Genomic DNA, 10,510 nt, shown 5'->3' with positions numbered 1-10,510 from the left:
GCCTGAAGTGCACAAATTAAGAGTTTGCACATTGCTTGTAAAATACAAATGTAAACATGGCAATTTGTGATTCTGGCTAAACTTTAAAGGTATTGCTAGCAGAACTTATCTTACCCTGCAGTTAATCAAACATGACTTCCCTCTCCCTTTATATTTAGATGAACTTGAACATTTATTCTACCTTATTTCTTTGCTCCAAAAGCAAATATCAAATGAATAAAAGACTAATGCTAAAACATTTTATTTTTCAGCTTTCTGATCCACTTCTGCATAATAGTACAAATGTCTTGTAGCACCATATAATCCCTCTCTGAGGGGTTCATGACTCTTACGCACACCAGCTTTCATCTGGCTTGTGAGGCTATTGCCAGGAGAAGCGAGGCAATAGATGGCGAGTCTTGTTTTGTTCTGGTCAGCTGATATTTGACAGAAAATTCAAATGTTTAAGTTCTAAACTATGTTTTTCAGATATCTCCAATTTAGAAATAGTAGAATTTCTGTGTGAAATAACCAGCTAACAACTGAACTAACTAATAAAGTTGAAACAGAGGTGCAGACACTGTTGTGTTCTTTGAGATCAATTAGGTGAGGGTAATCTACAAGTAGACAATTCAATTCAATTCAATTTTATTTATATAGCGCCAAATCACAAAAAAAGTCACCTCAAGGTGCTTCATAGATACAGAGACAAGGCTGCAACGAGTGATATTTTTCAAAACTGATTAACGTGTACATTTTGTGACCATTGCCTTCGACTAGCATTTGAATGAACAGTCAGAAAAATGTTTTTGCACACAGTTGCACCAGTTTAAATCTAAACACACATGAAAAGTACATTTTCGACACAGGCCTTCCTACACACACCCTCTCAGGTCCGCAGCAGCAGGATCACACTGTGATGTGGAAGAATGGGACTTGCAACGTGATGCGGAGAGAGGAGGCAAGGAGACATGATAGACGGGAGGTGCTGCTAATGCATTCCTGTGATCTGTGGCCTGAAAACAGACAAGTGGCATGACACAGAAAGAAGGACAGTCAGGCAGGAAAGTAGAGCTCCTAATATACAGAAAGGATTAAAGAGATGGAAAGCAATCAGTGTAAAAACAAAAAAGAAAAAGAGAGAGCACTAGGCAAGGGTGACGCTTTGTCAGAGGTAGAGCTAGTTGTCAGATGGGCTAATGCTGCCTCAGTTCAAGTCCCTCTTAAAGACGTCAGATCACACAGGCAGATTGCCCGTGGAGGATTTGAGGCAGGGACCCACCGGGGGAGCTGCGAAATTGCATTTGCTGCCTGCTACAAGATCCTGATAAGAGCAGATTTGTTCTAAGAACGCAATGACAGGGCAAGGTTATCACAAAGCTCCCTGCCCTCCCTACTGGAGAGGAGAGGAGAGGCTTCATAACACTCAAGAAATCCTTAGAAGAGAGGAGAAAAGCTCACAAATTAGGGTGGAAACAAGCTGATGCTTGTCTAGTATCCTCTCTCAGAACAGTAAGATGTCCAACAGAGTTGCAAACTAGGAACCAGTGGTTGCAGAAGTATCTTGTTCACACTGTAAATTAGGTTTTTTTTCCCTTTTAATTATGCTGCAGCTGTGGCCATCATATGGTCAACAAACCACCCAGAAGTGTGAATCAGAGCTGTACAGCAGTTAGGCCAGCTCAATTAGGAACATCACAGTAGCCTCTCAGTATCTCACTGGCCAGGAATCTAACAGTTTTATATCATATCAAAGCATAATTTTCTTTGGACAGGTTTGAACTTTTGGTTGTACGACTTTAATTTTTAAAGATTCTAACAGAATATGGATCAAAGCTGTGGATGTACCACAACAGCTAGCTAACCTTTTCCACACTATGTTATTTACCACTTACTGGTACTTAAATCTAATGAAAATCCAAAATGGTTCGCTGCTTAGAACAAGCTAGAGTGACAGGGACTAAAGCAAACAGGACAGCGTATGACCAAATTGTGTTCGGGTCAGTAAATGTAGAGACTTCTTACTGCTGGAAGTTTTTATTGTATCATTGCAGAGTGACTGCATCTGAAGTCAAGGCAAGCTGATAATAGGCAAAGGTGACAGAGCACTGGAGAAGGTGGGGACGTGGGAATGAGAGAGAAATGTGGGAAGCCAGATAGGTGTTAAAACTGCTCTCAAAACACTGCAGTGAAGAGCAGAAAGAGCCGAGTGTATTTCTGTGTGTTCTGTAAAGTTGGAAAATTGAAGTCCAATTACTCACAAGAATAGTAAGTAGAACTGTGAGGGCAGAAGATTTTACTAATGATCTTCTCAGTTTCAGTTTTTTATTTCACAGTCAGGGAATAACGGTGGAGTTTTGGAACATTTTAAAAGTGAGTTCTCCTCACAGGTCATGATATTTTGAAGTAGTTTACTGAAAAATATCACATTACTTTAGGGAGCCTTACCATCATCTATTAAGGCATGTGTGTTTGTCCAGAACTATATCTGGGACTCTCCACCATTTGACCTTAGAACTGAAGAAGCTTCTCGGATGAGAAACGTCTTCAAGTAACTTAAAGAAGTCCAGACGCTTTTCTTTGCAAGCTCCTTTGACTACGATGACCTGGATGACTGAGAACCTTCACAGACATTTTGTCCAGAACTGTATTTTATTTAAAATTTCAAGGGTGAAATGTGGTTTGTTAAGGGTCATATTACCCTGTGGGCTGGCCAAACCAAGGCATATACTGCACTTTATAATATACCAAGTTATAACCTAATTTTTATGACATATATTTCAGGTACTACTTATTGGCTACTTCATTAGGTATAACTATTCAACTCTTTGTTATCTCAAATACCTTGTCAACACTAATAAAGGTTTGTCTTATCTTTTCAGTCAAAAACATGGAACTGAGTCCAAAGTTCATGTGGCTTAAAAAAACTGGTCAATAGAAACCTGGAAAAACACTAATTGGTCTGATGAGTCTTGATCTCTACGGCCACATTTAGATGGAGTGGTCAGAATTTGGTAAAAACAAACTGAAAACATCAAATCCTACTTGATTATGGGAGATTCACATCATGGATGTGCACTCAACAAATCTATGCCAATTTTGTGATGCTGAGGAATGTTTCCAGCAGCGTGCTGAATCTACAGTATTCTCATTTCTTTATGCAATTACACAGTTTCCCTTGTTCATTCATGTCTATGTAATAGAATTTATATGGCCCAATTTCCGTATTAATACCAATAATCATTAAATTGCATCACAGGTTTATCGAAACCCTCCTGCAACATGGACACAGGCAGAGTGTTTGGATGCAAGGATAAGGTTCTGTGACATGTCATGTGAAAACACCCTATGATGGGCACTGACTTTCCAAGTGACATCAGTCCACCATCCCTCCAACTGTAAGCTCAGAGTCCATGCACCTCATGACAGATGGATTAAGATTTTGACAGCTTTAAGCCATCTAAGCTTACAGCTCAGGACATTCTTCTCCGAACCTTTACTTTGCAGCTCTGTCTTTCTCTGTCCCTTTCCCTGAAACAGTGTTTGTTCTCTTACAAACTATGACAAGCACGTGGTAACAAATCAGCTGTCAGACAGACAAGTTTTTTTTAAAATAACCAAACTAACCTGGCGTGCCCGGCTTTCTCAAACAACCATTTTAATATGTAAGTTTCTATGTGGGAATGGATTTGTCTAAAATAACAATAACCGTAACAGAAAATGATCTCAGCTGTGATTGCTACTGTTACAACAGTTTGAAATGTTACTATATCTCTTTTAATTAGTACCAGTACTGCAAGAATGAGAAAATATTCTTTCCATATGAGTTGCATGGCACTGTATATGTGCTCTACTTCCATTTATTATGCCAACAATGCTGCTTTTATGCAGTCATGGCTTCAGGTGCTCTTTTGGGCTATTTAACTGTTAAATAAGTAGAGACACGAAGAGCACATGACCTGAAGTTACGGCATGGAATTAATGGAGGTTTACAAAGAAGGGCATATGCCAGACAGTAAAGTCTGCACATTCAACTTGGCAAGGCCTAGCCAATGGTGAAATGTTAATTCATGAGAATAGTTCAGTAAGTATAAGTTTTACACAAAAATATTTCACAGTGTGTGACTATAGGGTAGTCTAGGACTTTGCATTTATGTTCAGCCCTCCCTTTACCACAGCAGACTGGTCACACACCGAGCATGCCACTCTGGCAGACTGTCAGACTTGTGCTTCTTGAATTTTATCTACTTGGGGCAGCAACTCATTCCCAACCTGGAGTGGGGTCTCCGCCCTTTTTTAATTAGAATCTTGGAAGTACTAATTTTGATCCCAGGGTTGCTAAAGCAGCTTGCCCTATATGCGATTTGCTAACTGGGTGCATGTAGGGATATCAGCAGATATCTTGGCCCAGAACTGATTTTGACTTGGCTTGAGGTTGTGGCTTTGCTGAAATATCTGTGTGCTGTCCCACTGTACTGTTTACATGTTTACATGTGGTTGTATATTTGGTAAGGAGTTACTAGTTAACATAGTCTTGATTGGATTTGTTACATAGTCATTTCAAAAATATGTCCTTGTAAAATTGTTATTGTAAAACAAAAAATTAAATGTCAAGATGCCAATAAAATTCCCTCATAATCACTGCTAAGGAACCTTTGGCTGCCAGTGATTTTAGATGCAGTATATCTACTGTATATTTAGCCCACACAAATGGATTAAGTAAAACTTTTCTTGGCCTCCAGAAAGTAGCATCTTTCGAAGTTTACTTGGCATTAGAGGTGGGCGGATTGATCCAGATATCGTTAGTATCGATACCAACGCTGGTATTGGTATGGGATCGATACCATCATGGTAGGATTGATACTTTGTTTCTATTCTCTAAGTTCAGCACGTAGCCTACTGAATTGTGTTAAATAAATTATTTTTTAGGAAATGAAAAAATATACCTCCAATACACACTATGAAAAATATCTGAACCTTTTTGTGTTGACTGTCAGGTCTATTTTATTTATATCCAATAGCAGATTTAGAAACAGGCACATTTACATTCCAGGTCTCAAAAAAATCCCAGTTTCAAAATACATTAAAGCTGAAAGCTGCGTTTTGCTGTGTTAACTAGTTATTGTGGAAATTACAAATCACAGTGGTCATTAAAATCAGAATGGCAGATTCATGATGATTCATTTCATGAATCCTTACACACCGCTCTTCGATACATAAGCTGCCTTTATAAGTAAAAAGTATCAGTATTGGTATCGGCAATACTGGCCCTGTATCTATTTGGTATCGGATCGATACCAAAGTTTGCAGTATCACACACAACTACTTGGCATTGTGCAGGCTGGATGCACTAAAAACATCCTGATTATTTGAAAGCAAACTCATAGAAGTGCCTGTAAATGTGGAAAAAACTTCTGAATATGGGAAAACTTTTTCTTTCTGCTGCTCCTTTTCAGGGGTCCCCACAGCGGATCATCTGCCACCATCCTACCTATTCCTGGCATCCTCCTCTGTCACACCAACCCTCTGCATGTCCTCCTTCACTACAGGAACCTCTACTGTGATCTTCCTGTTTTCCTTCTGCCTGGCAGCTCCAACATCTCTTTATTGCACATGTCAAAATCATCTCGGTCTTTCCTTTCACACTTTTGCCTCCAAACTGCTTCACAAAAGCTGTCCCTCTGATGTATTTATTAATAATCTTGTTCATTCTGGTCACTCCCACCACCTTCAGTGCTGTCACTTTGCGACCTGTCTTTTTGTTAGTGCCACCATCTTTAAACTGTACATCATAGTAGGTCTCACTATCGTCTTATAAGACTTCCCTCCCACTCTTTTTGCTCTTCTTCTGTCACAAATCACATAGATGCTATAACTAAATTAAGAAGTGCGCTGTGTCTAAATTCACTGGAAGCTGTCTGTGAAAGAGAGAGAACAGATGACGTAAAGAAGAAGAGAAATGAATTTTCCAAATCAAAAATACTGCTATGCGATGCACTGTCCTGTGTATTTGTGTGCATGTGTGTGTTTGTGTGTACGTGGGATGTTAGCCTGTGGCTATGCTTAAGTTTCTGTGCATGTTTTAGTGTTCATGCATATGCCTGCAAATGCAGTTTAGCTTCTGTGTGTGTGTCTGTGTGTGTGCACGCGTACATGCGTGGCTGTGGTAAATGTTCACACTGGGGTGATTTAGTAGCTGCAGGGGAAAATTAAATCATTTCTCAAGGCCTCTCCAGTCAAGTTTGTCACACAGAAACATAACACTATCATTGCAACCTCATCTTCACACAGCTGGAGCAGATCAGTGAGGAAGTGACTGGTCTGGGATTAAACTGAACCAGTAAATGATTCAGGATAGGGCAGTATTGCATATTTTTTCGATCTTCCTCCATTTAAATGTATTTTCTGCTGTGTTGTTGCTCACAACAATCTGAGCCCATTTCCCCATTTTGTACAGCCATCAAAAGTCTTCAAAGGCAGCACAAGAACTCCCAATTTTACTTTCAAACTCTTTTATTGGGAGTGTTTTACCTGAAATTAAGACTGACATTTTGTCTGACGTCATGATGAGTAAATAATTTGTCTTAACGTTCATTACATAATAGCTCTATTCTGAAACAGCACTAAATTAACACTACAAAAGCCTTTTTATTTGCAGTGCTGTATTCCTGTTTAGTACCATTAAGTGGAGGAAAGCAAGGCGGTGTACTGACACTGGCTGGGGTTAGATAGATGGAGCCCTGCCATGCTATAAATCATACTCCTATTAACCCATGGGCAAGTGAATGTAAAAATCCTGTCAGCCTCAGGGGAGCTGAGAACACAAGGCTGTTTATACTCTGCCTTCAGTCTTTGCACATACACAGGCAATGCTCTGGATTCAAAGTCAAGTTATGGAAGACATTAGAGCATATTTTTGTGCATGTTTGCAGACCCGTAAAAACCATGTAACTCTATAACTCAGTAGCTTGAAGAACCTACTTTAGCGTCAGTAACTTGATGTAATCATTTTCTGTATGAATTTGATCACTTTCTCATCTCCTTGTGGATCAATTCTTCTTCCACAAAGTTCTTTGATGTTTGTGAGAATTTGTTTATGTACAGCTCTCGTGAGGTCTCGCTACAAAATTTCAATCCGGTTAAGTTCAGGACTTTGACTGGGCCATTGCAACAGCCAAGCTATTCTGTTGTAGACTTGATGCTGTACTTGTGATCATTGTCCTGCGTGGACTAATTGGGCCAAGCTTTAGCTGTGTGACAGATGCCCTCATAATTTACTCTAGAATACTTTATTATACAAAGAAGTTCATGGTTGACCCAATGACTGCAAGGTGCCCAGGTTATGTGCCTGCAAAACAAGCTCAAATCATCACCATTACATCATCGTGTTTGACAGTCAGTATGACGTGTTTGTGTTGATATGTTTTCCATCAAAAGTGGTGCTGTGCATTAATAGGAGACTGTTCCAGGAGCCTTGTGGTTTGTTCAGAGGGAAACCTACACTGTGCTGCCATGTTTTTTTTTCAGAGAGAAGAGACTTTTTCCTGGAAACATTTTTTAAAATTGTGCTGTGACAAACTTTAATATTAAACATGCTAACTGAAGCCTGTGGAGTCTGAAATGTATCACTTGGGTTTTACACTTTCACTGATCATTGTCAGACAGACTATGAGGTGAACTTCCTTGGATGTCCACTCTTGGAAAGACTGGCAACTGTCTTTTCCTCAGGTGAACTGTAGACTGATGCACTTAAAGGTTGTATAAGCTTTCCCAGATTAATGAGCAGGATCAATTGCTCCTATGTGATCATTGCTGGTTTCTTTCCTCCGTGCCATTGTATTAACACACACATTTTATAGCGATGCTCACACTTGCTGGTAATAAGTTAATGAAGTGCATTTGATCAGTAGGGCCTGCTGGGTACATACCCTTTTAATCTCAGTAAAAGCAATAAAGGTGCACTTAGTTTTTCACACGAATGAGTCCTTTAAAAAAGTTTCATTTGTATATTTGAATGGGTGCAGACTATTTCTGACAAAAATGTGATCAGTTTCTTTAAAAGACACACCCATCAAATTTCATGCAAGTTTTTGTCTTTTTCTTTATGGTGATTTTTAGTTTGTTAGTCCATTAGTTGTTTTATTATATGCTGTGTTGTTTAGATCTCTAAAACACTACTGGCATCTGTGGAGGTTTTAAACACTAACTTCAAAGTGCCACTGAATCAGAGGCAGATGTTACAGATTACATGTAGTTTGAAGAGCTTGGAAAGAAAAGCAACTGGACTTCTTTGAGTTTCTTATAAGTATATGAATTAGTGTAGGGATGAGATGCCGTCCCAAGGGGAGCAGTTCAAGTATCTCACGATCTTGTTCATGAATGAGGAGAGAGAGAGTGGAACACAAGACCGACAGTTGGATTGGGGCAGTGTCCATAGTGATGTGGATGCTGTATGGTCACAAGCTCTGGGTAGTGACCAGAAAGATGAGGTCACGAATAAAAGAGGCAGAAACCAGTTTCCTTTGAAAAGTGGTTGGACCCTCCCTTAACTATAGGGTGACAAGCTCAGTTATTCGAAATGGACTCGTAGCAGAGACGCTGCTCCTCCCCATCAAAAGGAACCAGTTAAACTGTCTTAAGAATGTCGTGATGCCCACTTGGATGAGCTGGAAGAGGTGGCTGCTCTCATGACCCTAAAAACCGGATAAATGTCGAAGATAGACGGATGGATTGTTAATTGCTGTAGCTTTAAAAAAAAATAGTTAAACTACATGAAAGCTTCATAAAAATACAAACTTCCATCAGGACGTGACTTATATCAAGCGTCTGCTTGATATGTCTTCTACTGTTTTTGTTGCACGCACAGATCTCCCTTCCATGCATGCGTCAGTGATCACCTGTTGAATTGACTGAGGCATGTTGGAAGTGTTTAATAACCATCTCCCGACAGTGTTTAAAACAATATAGTAACATTGTAATGTAAACTAAGGTGTGTGCACACAATTATATGTACTGCTACTATATTAAGTGATAAAACCAGGTTTGTCTGTCTGAGGAATGAGCTTTGCTTACTTCTTTAATTCCTCTTACACACACACACACACACACACACACACACACACACACACACACACACACACACACACACACACACACACACACACACACACACACACACACCTTTCTACCTGCCAATATATCACAGCCCCTAGGTAGGAAGATTGATGGCATTAAATTGCTTCTATCCAGGTTTTTTTTTTTATCAGGATTTACAGGCATCGCCTTACCCTGCGCTTTCCAGCACCACTCCCTTCCATAAATCATGCTTTTTCACCTTACAACCACTCTCCACACACATGCACACACAGGTGCACCACACATACACCTCTGCGCATGCAGGCACAAATGTACACACACATAGACTTTGGGATATGGCTGTAACAAGATGGATGACCTCCCTGTCGCCTGCTGCCACACACACACAAACACAGCAGCTCAGATCGAGCTACACATGTACATTTTGACTCCGTAATGGAAAATGTCAATCTCTGTCGATGGCAGGCCCTGGAAATGCAGTGATTCCTTCCCTTCCACCCATCGCTCTCATTACAGGAAAATGTCACCTCATTTCCCAAGTACACGTCGCCTGATTAATTTCTGAAAAGAGGAAAGAGAGAGAAACAGATGGTGAGATTGAGAGGCATGGCATCTGCCCAGTGTGTTTCTTTGGGCATATATGCTTGTGTGGCATAAAGTGGATGAGCATGTGAGTGCGTGTGTTTCCTTGGTTCTCACAAGATGGCTGTATCCAGGGTGTGGAAGTTCAGCCCCACAATTGACAAGAGGAAAACAAAGGTAGGCCAGACATCCTTCCATCCTGTCATCCTCCAGAACTCCCAGGGGAATCCCGAGGTCTTCCTCCACCAGATGAGTTTTATAATCCCTCCATTATATTCTGAGTCTGCCTATGGTCCCAACTCTCAGTAGGATCTACTTGGAAAACATAAAAAGAGGCTGCCTTTTTTAATGTGTGGCTTTCTTTTTCACAAAAGATCTAAATAAAAGGTGTGCAGGAAAAAGAAACAAGTCTAATTAAAAAATTTGGACACTCATACATTAAAGATCATTTTGAGGTGCACCTCTAAACCATTTTCTGTTGGACAGCTACTTTCAGATCACTCTGCTGAAGTTGATTTACACCTTTTTGCCTCTATATTGAATGCTGGATCGCCTGAAGTGTGTTGATATGATAATCCTTTAACTAGATTTTGATTGTCTGGAAGTTTTGGGGAGGCAAATCTGAGGAATGGGCTCATGGCGAGCAAAGACTGAATTGGTGTTTAAAAAAAAAAAAAGGCACATGGTGGTATGGCAGAATACCACACTACAATTTAGTTTCTTTCTCTGTTGGCAGCCTCAAGCATGCTAATGTCAAAAGAAATCCTAACCACACTCCAGGTTTTGTTTCCCTCTTGGTGCTGTCTTGGAAACTGTGGATTCTTCTGTGCTTGCCTGTAGCTCCCATCAGCAG

Source organism: Astatotilapia calliptera, chromosome 15 (genome assembly GCF_964374335.1).
Source record: "Astatotilapia calliptera chromosome 15, fAstCal68.1, whole genome shotgun sequence".
NCBI lineage: Eukaryota > Metazoa > Chordata > Actinopteri > Cichliformes > Cichlidae > Astatotilapia > Astatotilapia calliptera.
Note: the sequence above shows the minus strand (reverse complement) of the source record.